This window comes from Musa acuminata, unplaced genomic scaffold (assembly GCF_036884655.1).
Source record: "Musa acuminata AAA Group cultivar baxijiao unplaced genomic scaffold, Cavendish_Baxijiao_AAA HiC_scaffold_1136, whole genome shotgun sequence".
NCBI classification, from domain to species: domain Eukaryota; kingdom Viridiplantae; phylum Streptophyta; class Magnoliopsida; order Zingiberales; family Musaceae; genus Musa; species Musa acuminata.
Window position 1 is genome coordinate 8,644,433 of NW_027021348.1, and position 4,855 is coordinate 8,649,287.

Consider the following 4,855-nt stretch of genomic DNA (forward strand, 5'->3'; position numbering starts at 1 on the left):
GTTACAAAGTGGGCTGATCCTTGCGGAGCAAGATCGCAAGGGCGAAGCGCGACTTAGGCAAGGCAAGCTAAGTTCGCGTCTTTGCCGCAAGAGTGACTCGCGACTTAGGCAACGCAAGCTAAGTTCGCGTCGTTGGCCGCAAGGGTGCCGCACGCCTTAGGCAATTCCAGCTAAGGTCGTGACATTGTGGTATCAGAGCGGGCAAGCTCTTCGATCGAACAGCGAACGAACTTCGCAACTTCGCCATGGCAAAGCATCGTGGCGAATCAAGCAAGATGGGGCAGGCCGGACCCTTGCCCCAAGCAGCCGCAGGTGGGCTGCATGTGCACACTCGCTCTCATGCTGTTGGAGCCGCTCATGAGGATCGCGGCAGCGAACAGGATGAGCGAGAAGTTGGCAACTCTCCGCGAGCGGAGGAAGCGCAATCTGGTGCGCTAATTGGGAAAAAGAGTCATAAGGAGAGACTCACGACGGCGGAAACCCGCCTGGATGTTCTGGAAGCGAGCATGGAGGAACTCTACCATGGCCAACAAAGACTTGTTGGGGTAGAGAGCTCGCAAGAGGAAGCGGAGTCCAGGATCGACAAGGTCGAGGCCCTAGTCGACCGACTGTCCGATGACACCAAGGACTCCGTGCAGCACTTACAAGATGTTGTGGCGGAACTCACGGCGAAGGTGGCTATGCTCACAAGAACGCTAAATGCGGGAGGAGGCAACACCCGCGTTGCACCGCCACAAAACTTGAGGGCACCTGAGCCCCATGGATACGGAGGGGCCAGAGATGCCAAGGAGCTTGAGAACTTTCTGTTCGACATGGAACAATACTTCCGAGCTACGAGACCCGATTCTGAAGATACCAAAGTTTCAATAGCAACAATGTATCTGAACGGAGATGCGAAACTTTGGTGGCGAACTCGTTGGGAGGAAATCCAACAAGGTCGGTGTCGAGTCGACACATGGGAAGACTTGAAGCGGGAGTTGAGAACTCAGTTCCTACCAGAGAACACAGAGTTCGTCGCAAGAAGGAAGTTGAGACAACTCCGCCAAAGTACCACCATCCGAGACTATGTAAAGCAGTTTTCTGCACTGATGCTGGACATACAGGACATGTCCGAGAAGGACAAGTTGTTCAGTTTCCTTGATGGTTTGAAACCATGGGCTCAGCAAGAGCTGAATCGAAGGAATGTTACCGACGTGGTCGGGGCAATTGCAGCTGCAGAAAGGCTCACCGACTTCGTTTCCTCTGAAGACCCAGCGAGAAGGAAACAATCTTCAAGCAATCGCCCTCAAAAACATTCTCGAGGGAAGGAGCTCGGGGGCGAACAGAAGAAGAAGAGCTCCCACAAAGGGCCGAACCCAAAAGGCAAGGCCTCAAAACCTGGAGGATGCTTCTTGTGCGGAGGACCGCACATGGTAAGGGAGTGCCCACAGAAGCAGGCACTCAACGCTTTGACAGCTTCCATCCACCCTCCCCGATCGGACAAGGGCAAAGCTGTTGCCCTTAGCTCAAGCAGTTCTGAATCCAGCAGCGACGATGAAGAGTCGCAAGGACCCCGAATGGGAGCAATGCGTTTGTTGAACGCTATGCGGGGTCAAGTGGGGGAGAACATGAAGACGAAGGCACAAAAAGCAGGAAGTAGTGAACTGATGTATGTGGACATCAAGCTGAATGGCCAAACGACCCGTGCAATGGTGGACACGGGCGCTACCCACAACTTCATAGCCGATCGTGAAGCACAGCGACTTGGGTTGACATTGGAGAAGAGCCCAAGCCGAATGAAAGCAGTGAACTCGGAGGCCAGGCGAATCTCCGGATTGGCGAAGGGAGTTCCCATCAGAATCGGGACTTGGAGCGGAACCACCAACATGATGGCCGTGCCACTAGACGACTTCCAAGTGATTCTTGGAATGGAGTTTATGCACGCGGCGAAGTTGGTGCCGATGCCATTCTTGAATTCCCTATGTATGATGGGAGGCGATGACCCCTGTGTGGTGCCCGTCTCTCGGAGAGGAACCAAGGAGCCCCAACATATTTCGGCATTACAATTGAAGAAAGGGGTGCGAAAGGGCGAACTAACATTCGTGGCTGCTATGAAGCTAGAGCCACTCAATGAAGAAGCCATTCAAGAACCTGCTGTGGTGGCCAACGTCCTGAAGGAGTTCAAAGACGTTATGCCACCTGAGTTGCCGAAGACTCTCCCGCCACGCAGAGGCGTGGATCACAGCATTGAGCTGGAGCCAGGAGTGAAGCCTCCAGCGAGACCACCCTATCGCATGGCCCCGCCAGAGTTGGCAGAACTCAGAAAGCAGTTAGGTGAACTGCTAAGCGGTGGTCTCATCCGCAGCTCAAAAGCACCTTTCGGAGCTCCAGTTCTCTTTCAGAAGAAACAAGATGGGAGTCTCCGATTATGCGTCGACTATCGAGCCCTCAACAAAGTAACAGTGAAGAACAAGTATCCCATCCCGCTCATCGCGGACTTGTTCGACCAATTGGGCAAGGCGAAGTATTTCTCAAAACTCGACCTTCGGTCGGGGTATTGGCAGGTGCGCATTGCTGAAGGCGACGAAGCAAAGACTACATGTGTGACCAGATATGGAGCGTTTGAGTTCTTGGTGATGCCTTTCGGCTTAACCAACGCTCCGGCAACATTCTGTACTCTCATGAACCAGCTATTCAAGGAGTATTTGGATAAGTTCGTGGTCGTCTACTTGGACGACATTGTCGTCTACAGCCAAACGCTCGAGGAGCACGTCAAGCACCTTCGGACGATTTTCAAGGTTCTCAGGGAGAACACTTTGTTCGTAAAAAGGGAGAAATGCTACTTTGCTCAAACTGAGATCCTGTTCTTGGGGCACCGAATCGGTGATGGCTCCATCCGGATGGACAAGTCGAAGGTGCAAGCAGTTGCGGAATGGCGAACTCCAAAGAAGGTGCCAGAGTTGAGATCCTTCCTTGGTTTCGTCAACTACTACCGACGCTTCATCGCGGGATATTCGAAGCGGGCAACTCCACTGACGGAGTTGCTGAAGAAGGAGCAGCCTTGGAAGTGGTCTGACAGATGTGAGATAGCATTCCAAGATCTAAAGGCTGCTGTTCTGGAAGAACCAGTGCTCAAATTGCCAAACTATGGAGAGCCCTTTGAAGTCCATACAGATGCTTCGGACTTTGCTATTGGTGGAGTACTCATGCAAGAAGGTCATCCGGTGGCCTACGAGAGCCGCAAACTCAACGAGACCGAGAGGCGGTATCCAGTGCATGAGAAGGAGATGACAGCGGTGATCCACTGCCTACGAGTTTGGCGACACTACCTCCTCGGGTCGCGATTTGTGCTGAGGACAGACAACATCGCCCTGAGTTATTTCCAAACTCAGAAGAAGCTCTCCCCAAAGCAAGCACGGTGGCAGGACTTCCTGGCTGAATTTGATATGGCAATGGAATATAAGCCCGGGAAGGCAAATGTCGTGGCCGATGCGCTGAGTCGGAAGGTGGAGTGCGTGAATGCTGCACAACTGGAGGGCAGAGGCCAAACAAGTCAGTTACACTCCAACTTCCTTTCCCGAATCAGAAATGGACTGTATAGTGATCCCCAGGCAGTTATCCTGATGCAGCTCATCAAAGAAGGAAAGGCACGACGATTTTGGGTCCAGGAGGGACTTGTTTACACAAAAGGGAATAGGGTTTATGTTCCTCGAGTGGACAATTTAAGGCGTGAACTCTTAAAAGAGTGTCACGATTCCCTTTGGGCTGGACATCCCGGCATTCACAGAACTCTGGCTCTCGTGGAGAGAGCCTTCTACTGGCCGAAGATGGGGATTGATGTGGAGGAGTATGTTCGAACATGCCTTACTTGCCAACAAGACAAGGTGGAGCAGCGGAAGCCGGTGGGACTTTTGGAGCCGTTGCCCGTACCAGAAAGGCCATGGGAGAGCATTTCCTTAGACTTCATATCAAGCTTGCCACCTGTAGGGGGACTCGGATCGATACTCGTGGTGGTCGATCGGTTTTCAAAGTATGCAACTTTCATTGCTGCTCCCCTACACTGTTCAGCTGAAGAGGCGGCCAGACTGATGATGAAGGGTGTAGTGAAGTATTGGGGAGTCCCCCACAATATCGTGAGTGATCGAGACGCTCGGTTCCTGGGACGTTTCTGGACCGAGCTATTCAAATTGTTGGGGTCAAAGTTATACTTCTCTACGAGCCTCCACCCCCAGACGGATGGTCAGACTGAAAGAATAAATTCGCTCTTAGAGCAGTATCTCCGGCACTACGTGAGTGCCAATCAACGAGATTGGGTGAAGCTGTTGGACATCGCCCAATTCTCCTACAACTTGCAGCGGAGCTCTGCATCCAACAAGAGCCCCTTCGAAATTATCACAGGACAACAACCGTCGACTCCGCACACTATGGCAATTGGGTATACTGGGAGTAGTCCATCAGCCTACCATTTCGCAAAGGAGTGGCATCGAAATGCCGATATTGCGCGGGCTTACTTGGAGAAGGCGGCAAAACGGATGAAGAAGTGGGCAGACTTGGGAAGGCGACCACAGGAGTTCAAAGTTGGCGATTTGGTGTTGGTAAAGCTCCAACCAGCATCACTCCAATTCTTCAGGAAAAGAGTCCACAAAGGATTGGTGCGTAAGTATGAAGGGCCCTTCCCAATTATCAGCAGGGTAGGCAATGTTTCTTACAAGTTGCAGCTGCCGGCGTGGTTTAAAATTCACAACGTTCTTCACGCCAGCAACCTGAAGGCCTACCATCCAGATCCGCAAGATGCTTCTCGAAGTGTTCCAACTCGGCTACCTCCCATCACAGCCTCCTACGAGAAGCGAGTGGAAACCATTCTGGCGGATCGCAA